The sequence below is a fragment of the Conger conger genome, chromosome 9 (assembly GCF_963514075.1).
Source record: "Conger conger chromosome 9, fConCon1.1, whole genome shotgun sequence".
NCBI lineage: Eukaryota > Metazoa > Chordata > Actinopteri > Anguilliformes > Congridae > Conger > Conger conger.
In genome coordinates this window covers 37060362-37071027 of record NC_083768.1, presented here as the reverse complement: position 1 = coordinate 37071027, position 10666 = coordinate 37060362, and positions in this window count along the sequence as shown.

The window sequence follows — 10666 nt, the reverse complement described above, 5'->3', positions numbered from 1 at the left end:
GAGATGAAGGTAAACAGAAAGACTCCAGTGAATGCCCATGAGCCACGCCCGGAAACCTAACAGAGCAGCTGGCCAGATGGCACAAACACGGTCTGACTTACACTGTGCTAATGGACGTGACAGGACAGATCACCTGTGGTCCTTTATTTGTGTTTGAGAGTGGGGGAGCAAACAAAGGGAGGGTTCTCCTGGTCTGAACACGTGCGCAGGCTTTGTGAACATCTGTGGTCAGGGGTCTGCCATTTGTCTCGCCAGTCTGCCGGCTGGGATATTCAGCCAATGCACTGGAGTGTGGCTTCCCTGAAGCTGCTTCAGCCAGGACTGCAGGTGGCCATTCATTCGGGGAGGACACTGTAGATACTGAAGTAAATGCTGTGCGCTGAACCTTGCTGAATGAAAGTTCCGAATAAGGGGGCGGGTGATTATTCATCACTTTGGTGGACTTGCAGGGGCCTGTTCCACAAAGCAGGATTGCAGAGATGGTTATCTCATGGAGGGCCACAACTCAAATTCTGGCCATGCCAGAACACTGCGTCTTTTAGTGCGCTTTGATATGCGAATCAATATTATGGGGATTATGCGAATCAATATTATGGGGATATTGCTCAACAGACACCCTTACTAATTAAAACCACAACAATGAGCCTTCTGGGTAAAAATCATGTTAATCATTATCACTGAAAATAAAATTACCTGAGAAATATCGCAGAAACTTCTAGAAGGTAACATAACTGATTAACTATCATTAAAAAGACTTGAACTGTCATTAACAAAAATTCCATTACTTGCATTAGTGCAGCAGTGCAGTTATCCAACTAAGTCAGTTATCCTGCTTTGAGAAATACTCCCTTGTCTTTTTCAACAATATAGGAACAACAACTCATGAGGGTCAATTACCCCCCCTGGATGTAATAACTGGTACAACAAGGACATCTGCAGGTGCAAAGATGCAACTGTCTCTGTCTGAAGAATTTATATGTGCAACGCAAATAGCACATCAGACCAGTCAGCAAGTAACACTATTATGATGTTATATTCTGAGAGCATTCTAAAACTGTGTCCTTTTAATCCATAGTAAATTCATATCTGTGTAAATTAGGTTATCATGCACACCAGTAGGTGGTGACATTACAGAATGTAATTACATTACATTACATTATTGGCATTTGGCAGACCCTCTTATCCAGAGCGACGTACAACAAAGTGCATATCCATAACCAGGGATAAGTTCGCTGAAAGACCCTAGAGGGAAGTACAATTTGAACTGCTACCTGTACAACAAAGATAAGGACGAGGGCCAATTTTTTTTTTTTTTTTTTTTTTAAACAAGAAACAAACAAACAGAGCAAAAGTGACCAAAGTTAACTATCAAAACACTGCTTACCTAGCCAACTAAAAAATACCGATACACAAAGCAAGTCACAGAGACAACAATTAATGAGATGCACACAGTGTGTGTATAGTATATGCTTGACAGGATGATGTCACCACCTAGTGGTGTGCTTATATACTGTATCTGTAACATACGCACACACAGTATAACCTCATTTCACAATTATGAAATGGGGTTATACTGAGTACTTTCTCATTTCCTTATCCGGCTATTTAGGATAATTAGCCTTTTTTTAAAGCTTTCAAAGGCATGTTCTATTGCGTTCAGTTGCATACATTTGGATCAAAAAACTGCGTGATGTTGCCAAAAATTTATATATTAAACTAGCAATAATGCGCAAGTCATTTATATGTTTGGCCATGAATGAAAAGCTTACTTTCTTATTCTATAGCTCCACAAATTCATAGATTTTCTTGCCTGAGAAAAAAGTATAATAGAATACATTTCTGTGTTTTGAAAAATGACTGCCTCGAAATAGGTTATGGCCTTAATCTTCACATGCTCTAGTGAAATATTATATTCCCCACCCTGAGTATGGACTATCCTTCTTTTATATGGAAATGAATCACGCCTCACGTGTAAACTGCAATCCGCAAAGCAACTTAGAAGAATGGCAACTTGCGGCAAGAACTCAGTGAAATGTATTCTACTGAAACAAAAGGCTTCACTTTATAACACATGAGCTGAGAAAAGGGATGTCTACCCAAGAATAAAGTGGCATAGTCTCAAATAAACCTCCATTCTAATACGAACACAGCAAAATCAAGTTAGCTGGACAACAGCTAAATCTAAGGAAACGACCACATGCCACAGGAGAAGAATGGGATTCTTGAGCAGTCGTTCTGAATTATGACCAACCATAAATCACGTGTGGTTGACCAAATAACTATGGACATTTCCATGACCAATTCCAGCACTCTAGTGAAAGGATACATGGATATGCTTTTATTTCTGCATGATATCACCACCAAGTGCTAATTGTGATGTTATATTGACACGATATAAGTGCTAATTGATCATTCTAGATGTTTCCTTGTGCACATGAGAACAATTATTCAGTGCAATCTGTCTGTTTTGAGTTCATTAACGGAATTTGTTTTAAATTATCTTATTTTTGTACTTAAGTTATTTGAATTTTGTAAACATTATAAGGGTTCACCTGCTACACTCACTGAGCACACAGATAACTCAGTATTGACTCACTGAGCATTGTATTAGGTATACCTGCACTTGTTAATGCAAATATTTAATCAGCCAATCATGTGGCAGCAAGTAAATGCATAAAATCATGCAAACATGGTCAAGATGCAGACATGCCAGACAGGGTGGTTTGATTATCTCAGAAACTGCTGATCTCCAGGGATTTTCACGCACAACTGTCACTAGACTTTGTAGAGAATGGTACGAGAAACAGAAAATGTCCAGTGAGCAGAAGTTCTGCTGGAAACAATGTGTTGTTAATGAGAGAGGTCAGAGGAGAAAGACCAGACTATTCAAAGCTGACAGGAATGTGACAGTAACGGAAATAACCACACATTACAACAGTTATATGCAGAAGCGCATCACTGAACACACAATGAGTCAACATGGATAGGCTACAGCAGAAAAAATACTTAATCTAAAAAAATTGTTTAATAAATACCTAATGAAGTGCTCACTGAGTGTAGCTCAGAACTCAAAAAGAGGCCTCCACCTCAGGCTGCCTATTGTATTATTGTTTAGGGGCAAGAGCCAGAGGAGTAGAGCACTGAGATTCAGCAGTTACACTGCAGATCGAGTGTCAGTCTATGTGCAGCTCCACGTTTGTTCTGTGAAGCTGTCTCAACAATTACATGTTCTACATCAGGGGTGTCAAACTCCAGTCCTGGAGGGCCGCAGTGTCCGCTGGTATTTGTGGTTTCCTTTCAATCAGCAACCAATTAAGGCCTTGAGAAAAAGGTGTGTGGACTCTTTAGCCAATGAAAGATTTAGAAATGTATCTCTTCTGCTGAAACACACCAAAAACCAGCAGACACTGTGCCCCTCCAGAACTGGAGTTTGATGCCCCTGCTCTACATGCTCCGCCTAAGGAAACACTCAGCCCTGACTAACCCAATTTCTCTGCTTAAATCCGCCCTTAACCGTTTTCTTTATCCCAAAATGACATTGCCGCGTTTCCCGAACGCGTTAAGAACGTTCTTAAGCTAAGACAGTTCTTAAGGACCTTATTAATTGAAGGTCCTTAAGAACTTTCTTAGCTTAAGAACGTTCTTAACGCGTTCGGGAAACGCGGCCATTATCCTTCCCCAGTACTTCCCAAAAGATATTACCCAAATCAGAACAGATCATTAAACTTACTTTCCTCTGGGAGGGCTAAAACTCCAAAAAGTTCATTTTAATTATGTGAGCAGCGTTAATCCTGTTAGGAGTTACAATCTCTAAACCCAACATATCATCCGTGAATGTGATTTGGAGAACTGTATAAAAGATGAATAAACATTCAAGTAAGTAGGTACAGTGCTCATACTACCACACTAAACATTCTAATCAAAGTCAAATTGTAATTTTATGTTATCTGACCTTTACAAAATAATGTTGGCAAATGAAGTCCAGATGTAACATCAATGCAAGTGACATTGATAATAAATCAATAACTACGCAAGTCAATGGTTGTGAACTTTGGGTTATTGTTATCAGTGGTGTTTATTTGTGATAGTGGAATGCTATCATTTGGGGATGTATTTGTTCTGCATTTCATTCTGGTGAGCAATCTTAAAGACCCATATTGTCCTAGATAGATGACATTCCGGTGCGGGTGTCACTGCATGAACACCCACAGCTAGAGTCCCTGCCCAGCTCACGAAACATTCTGCTACAAACTTTCTACATCAATGAGCTGAACAGATAACAGTTTAAACACTGCGGTGCCAGGAAGGGAAATGGGGGTGCTTTCCACAGTGGTGGCAGCCCCGGCCCTTCATGCAGGTATGGCCACAGCTGTGATTCATTGCGATTATTATGGGGCTACTCTGATTTTCAGACCTAGGGGGAGAGAAGGCTTTGGAAAAACTGTCTGGAAGGGTTTATGTTTAGCTCAGTTTATAATTTCCTGTGGGACCCATGGTTTCCCCCCCTTAGAGTTTGTGTTGTGTTATCTCTCATTCTGTGTTTTGAGATTGTGTTTGGTTTTGGACTGCATAAAATGCAGACGGCCATCTTGTGTTTACCTGGTAATGCAAAGGGCCTCCACAACCTGCATCACAATACATTTTAAGTTTCCCCAGCCCTTCCCTTTCTCCTGTTTCTAGGGTTACTAAGGTTTCTGCCTGGGATCGAAAGCAGAAGGACACTGCTTCATTACTGTTTGTGTAGATTCCTATCAGACTGCTTTATACAGTGTTGTTTTGAATGAAACCCTTTCAGTGGTTTGTGGCCTTGAGTATCATGTGTTTTGAATCTTTTCTTGGACAGAAAAGTCAAATTAAATTAAAACAATCATACAACATTACAGAATCCTGAGAGGTAATCTGTTTTTGTACCTTTAACCCCAAAACTACACTGTACTACAAACACTTTTAGGATTGTTTATGTTGTTTTAATGAAGGTAGCTAATCTCAATCCATCTTGTTGAAAGGTCAGAATTGTTGAAAGTGACGAATGGCAGATAATTGATCCTATTCTAAAGCACAAAGCCAGGGTCAAAAAGAAAAAACCCTCAGAAAATATTTATTGATACTTGCAGGAACCAATTGAACTGGCATGTGTGGATCAGAGACAAAACAGATTGAAAAAGAGGGGGGAATTTACCATGTCAAAGTGAAATATACTGAGCCACATAACGGTTAATCCCATGCAGTTGATTCAATTCCTTGTATGCTCCAGACCCAACCTCCTTTATCCAGAGCATGCATTGTCTAGAGCATGAAATACTCGCTGCTTTGATCAGTGTGTAAACCGATCGATGAGTGTAAGTGAAGCAGGAATGGGGTCAAGTGCATTCAAGTGCTTCCCATTAATAAGATGCCTCACGCACAAATAGACTGGGAAGACAGGGCTTGTTTGAGATGTTTGTGTAGGTTACAGGTTACAGCAATGCAACAACAACTATAGCTAAACACTCAGAATCCTAGAACATTTGCTGTTTGCTGGAAAGCTCGTTCCCAACCCTGGAGAGCCATAGCAATTGTAGGACCACCTAACCCTGGTCCTGGAGAGCCATAGAGCTTGCAGGCCCATTCAGTCGTGCTCCTGGAAGACCATGGTGTAAGACGGAAATTATTATATTATTATATATTATTATTATATCTGGCATTATCACTCAGCTTGCTGGCTTCCTCTGGTATTGTGGCAAAATGTGGCTGTAAAGTAATTTAACCCAGGAGCATGCACCATTAACTCCCACTATCTCCGCACCCATATGGGCAGGAGCCTGTGGGGGAAGACTCAGGCCTCCAGCCGTAAAACTCGTTACGACGGGGCAACATCCTTTACCGCACGGGAAGGTTTCAGAGGGCACGGCCTGTTAGGCCCTGACCTTCCCCTGAACCCCCCTTTATTGCTCTCTCCCTCTTTACTCAGTCACTAAATGATGTGTACAGCACTGGATGTTTCATGACAAAGTCAGTTTAGATAATATTCATGTTTGGTATTATTCTGATTGTTTCAGTGCGACTGGTGCAATGGTTTTATTTCTGCAACAGCAAACCCTGGACATCATAACCAACCAGGAACCAGAGGAAAAACTGTGTGGAGCTCTGCCCCAGTGAAAGCCATGTGCCTCAACCCCCCTGCGTTTCCTGGGGAGGCGTGGCTCCAAATTACAGATGGGTGACCCATTTTTAGGGTTAACATCAAAGGCCAGATTTTGGATTTAAGGACAGCAAACTAAGCAATCTGGGAGAATGCAATCAGCCTCCTGTGCACTCCGTGCACGTAATTTCTACGTACAGGGTGTCTGTAGCCAGACTCCCGTATGTAGCTTTTATTACCAGGTATGACTTTTAAGACTCCGTAATTTGGTTTCCGTTGTGATGTTTTTTGATTTGGAACTAGTATGTAATTACGTGTATGTAACCTGCCTGGTAAAATAAATTGTTAAAACTTGATCTGTTTGGTTTTGCTTACTGACACTTAAAGTTATACAGGGAATGCGTGGTTTACCTCCTCGAACTGGTCTAGGGAGGATGATTATTTCCACTTACTGTATCACGGCGTATAGCACCCGTAGACCTATGTTGGTAAATCCCTCGCCTCCGCATGGTAGTTCATTCATGTCGAGCACAGCCGTAGCTATGTTGGTCTGCTTGGGTCCCTAGGCTGTAAACAGATATACCCGAGAGTCGCTATTCCTGCGAGTCAGTTCGTGAGACGTGCACATAACACGCGATGTGACATGCGGTGGTACCAGCAGAGGATTGTTCAGCGAGTTCTTCTCAGTACAGGATTCCTATAGCGATCAAGTCAAAATTATAAATAAGACATCCACTAAATGTGGATAACTAATCTAAATTATTATTCTAAAATGGAGTCAGATAAACGAAGGTGAATCTATTGGCTCTATTGTGGAGATTCTGGGTCAGCCCGGACCAGTAAAGAGCGGAAGACAGAGTGGTACTACTGCCTTTGTATCGTGGTTTGTTTATTGGCTGATCTAGACTGTCTGCATAGGGGCCACTAATTTTTAACCCTATTAGTATTCTTTCAGCAACACCAGAAGGACGAGCACGCTGATACCTTCAACCCTCGCTAAATTCCGTCGTTGGGTTAGCGTGGGGTTTTACAGTGGTAATTGTAGAGCTACCAAACTCTGCTTCTGGAGGACCATGACAACTGCAGAGCTACTAAACTCGGCTCCTGGAGGGCCACAGGTACTGCAGAGGTACCAAATCCTGCTCCTGGATGTCATTTTACTGTCATTTTATTTGGGATGCATTCATTTAAGATTTCAGTCTCCAGGTTCAGAACAATGCACTGCTCAAAGATACTTTTTAAGCCCCTGCTGTTTCACTCTCACAATCCTGCAACACCCACAATACACATCAGCATTCATCGGCAAACACCAGCAGATGAGCTCAGGCAAGCGTCCATAACAACGATAACATCATAAACCTGGAGGTGTAAATCATAAAGGAGGAGCTTGACAACCTTGGATTTAAGGTACTTAAACCTTGTCTCGCAGTCTCGAGACTGGAGGAGGATTAGTCTCCCAGATTAACTGGGAGGAGAATGAAACCAGTCCCTTCCCAGTACTTTGTCTTAGCCGGAGATAAAAAGGCCTGTACCCTGTTAGGGCAGCATAGTCCTGTCATAGTGACTGGCTGGTGATTGTTATCATACTGCACTGATTAGCATTCCCTGGGGGGTGTAGAGCTAAATTAAGGACTCACAGGTGAAGAGAAGACAGGAATGATTGCTTTGTGGGTGGAATGGTTTGTGGGTGAATTATGCTTTCCCCCTCAGGGAAATGTAGACATTAGGTCCTGCTATTGCGGCTACTGAAACATCAATAATGCAGTTATTTATTCAGAGCCCCAAGTCTCTCCGTTGAATGGTGGCTGTGTCGACAGTAATTGGGCCATCTGCGATAGGATTTCTTGGAAATTGAAATAGCTTTTCTGAGGCTCTTTATGGAAATTACGCAGATATGGATGCTAATGAAAAGAACGGTCCGTTGTTTAAAATGTTGTCATATTGTAAATCACAGAGGCATTGACATCTGCATGTGTGCGTGCATGCGTGTGTCTGTGTGTGCTTGCACACGTGTGTCTATGCGTATGTCTGTGTTTGAGAATGTATATATGCATGATAAATGTGTATGTTTGTGTGTATAAGAGTGTGTATGCATGCTGCATTGCGTACATTTGGACTACAATTTGTATGTGCGTACTGTATATGTGTTTCAAAGTAAGAGCATGTGATTGAGTGTGTGTTTTGGGTAAACCACAGAAGCGTCCAGTCATTTCTCCATACCATGGTATCTACTGTGTGCCGAGAAGGAGGCTAACCCTTATGAAACCATGCGCTAGAAACTTTTTTAGCACATTGAGGCTGCCACCTCATAAACAGAGGTGCTGCAAACCACACCAACATTTCCTTTAACTAATAATATAGCTGTTTTCCTGAGAGGTTATGCCTTGACAAGACATGCTGTGGTGTCGTGGTGACAAGGGCAAGGTCGTGCTGTTTCCCTGCTGCTCCATGGCAACAGTCTCCATTGACAACGGAATAATTACAGTGGCTTCCGAGAAACAACTATATCATTGGCCATGTCAAATGGTAGTTTGATAGACAATTACTTGTGCAGCCAATTTCACGTACCAGAACACTTCGCCATCAGGAACTACATTACACTTCTTGTCAAAATGTTCCTCTGCTCAGGCAGTGACCTTCTGACCCAGCCCTGGTTGACAATTTGAACAGAAGAGTCCCTTATTGTGAAGCTAAACAGATTATTATATATGAATAGAAATATTTTCAATCAGTGTCTGAAATTCAGGAATGTCCCAGCCACACATGGCAGTTTCCATATGAACTCAACTGGTTTATCAAAGTTGAAAACAATCATTTCATCTATAAAATAACATACATTTCTCATTCACTAGTATCTTTGGACAACACCACAGCATCTTGTAGGTTGTTTCTCTGGGGATATGAGAATTACTAATAAGAAAAGGATAAAAGCATCAGCTAACTGTAATGTGGAATGCAACACAATACAACCAAGGCACACATCACCTCCCCGACCCTCATATGTGCTGAATCTGCTCCATGCGTGTCACCTGTATCCATCATCATCAAAGCGGTAACAGAGGTTGCCAGGGCAACACCAGGAGGATGTTCTGCCCGTCCTTGGCTTGTCATTTCTTGTTGAACGTCACACAGAATGAGTGTGGTGGTGAACTGCACAGCAAAGAGAGCGTCTGAGATTAATGCTGGTATCTCTCACCCAGCGGAGGCACCGTAAATGCAGAGACAGGGGGAAAAAGCAGCCCTCTTTACTTTGCTGCACTCTTGGATTTACAGATGCAATAATTAGGCCCACCTAATTATCCACAAATTTAATTGCCTCAATAATTTTCTCTCCTCCATGAAATGCCTGCTGTGGTGATACGCCATTTGTAGTTATTGAAGTGAGCGCCCCCCCCCCCCCCCCCCACACACCCCCCCACCCCCTTTCCCTGTGTGGGTATTAATTACTGTTATTCAATACTGTTATTCATTATGTAAGATATTAACGTCTTATATAAGTGTATATGTACAACATCTGTCAAGAGGTTTACCATGCCGAGTATTACATGCATCAGATTTCATTGCATGTCACTGCATTCTCTCAGATATTATTGCTTTACTGGCTTCTTGATCTTTCACTCATCAAGGTAGTGATGTTGAATCCTGTCCATACCAATGCTGACTGTAATTGGCAGCCCGGGTTAGCAAATCATTTCCTGTGAAATTGCCCAGGGAGGGAGGGTTTAATCTCCAAAATTGTATCTGCCTCACTGCAGACCGGAAACAATGGACGGCATTGTAGTTATGAGTTGAACATACTAATACAATCAATAATTAAAAATGAGCAATAAAATTGGTTAATAACAATAATAGAAGTAAACATAAGTACAATCCAACAATAGCATTTATGCCAATCATAGTCTGTATTTTCCTTTTTAAAAGCAATCATACTTCAGAAAGGACAGAAGATTGACTGTGTGTGCAAAATTGCATTTACATTGACTTTTGGCTGTTGCTTTATTGACATTTTCAAGCAAGAGCACAGAAATAATTTCATCAGATTAGGGCAGATTTGATCTAATTAGATTTAGATGCAATTAGACAGAGATATATCCCCATGAGGATAAACCTAAATAGAGTTGATCTGATTAATATAATCTGTGGTGCTATATAGGGAAGACTCTATGGTATTGTTAACTGCAATTAAAAAACAGGAACTGGTTCAGAATTGGGAAATATAATTCTGCCCTCTGCATGCTGCTTGCACCAGTAGATCACAGGAGCATAATTTTTTTTTGCCAAAAGCTGGCCATCCTGGCTATCTGAGCGCTTCAGCTTGCACACTGCCTAGAGAGCATTATTCACTGTGTTGAGCCTGGTTTCACAAGCCCTGAGGGTCTCTGCTTCCCCAACCAATCCCCATGCATTTGCAAATCCCTGTGTGAAAAAAATATTTTCTGTACTCAACTTTTAATTATTTCCACCCTTATTTTTTGACCCAGAATATACGATGTATGTCTTCTTAGCATGAAATGAAAAAATATCCTTCTCAAATATCCAAATACA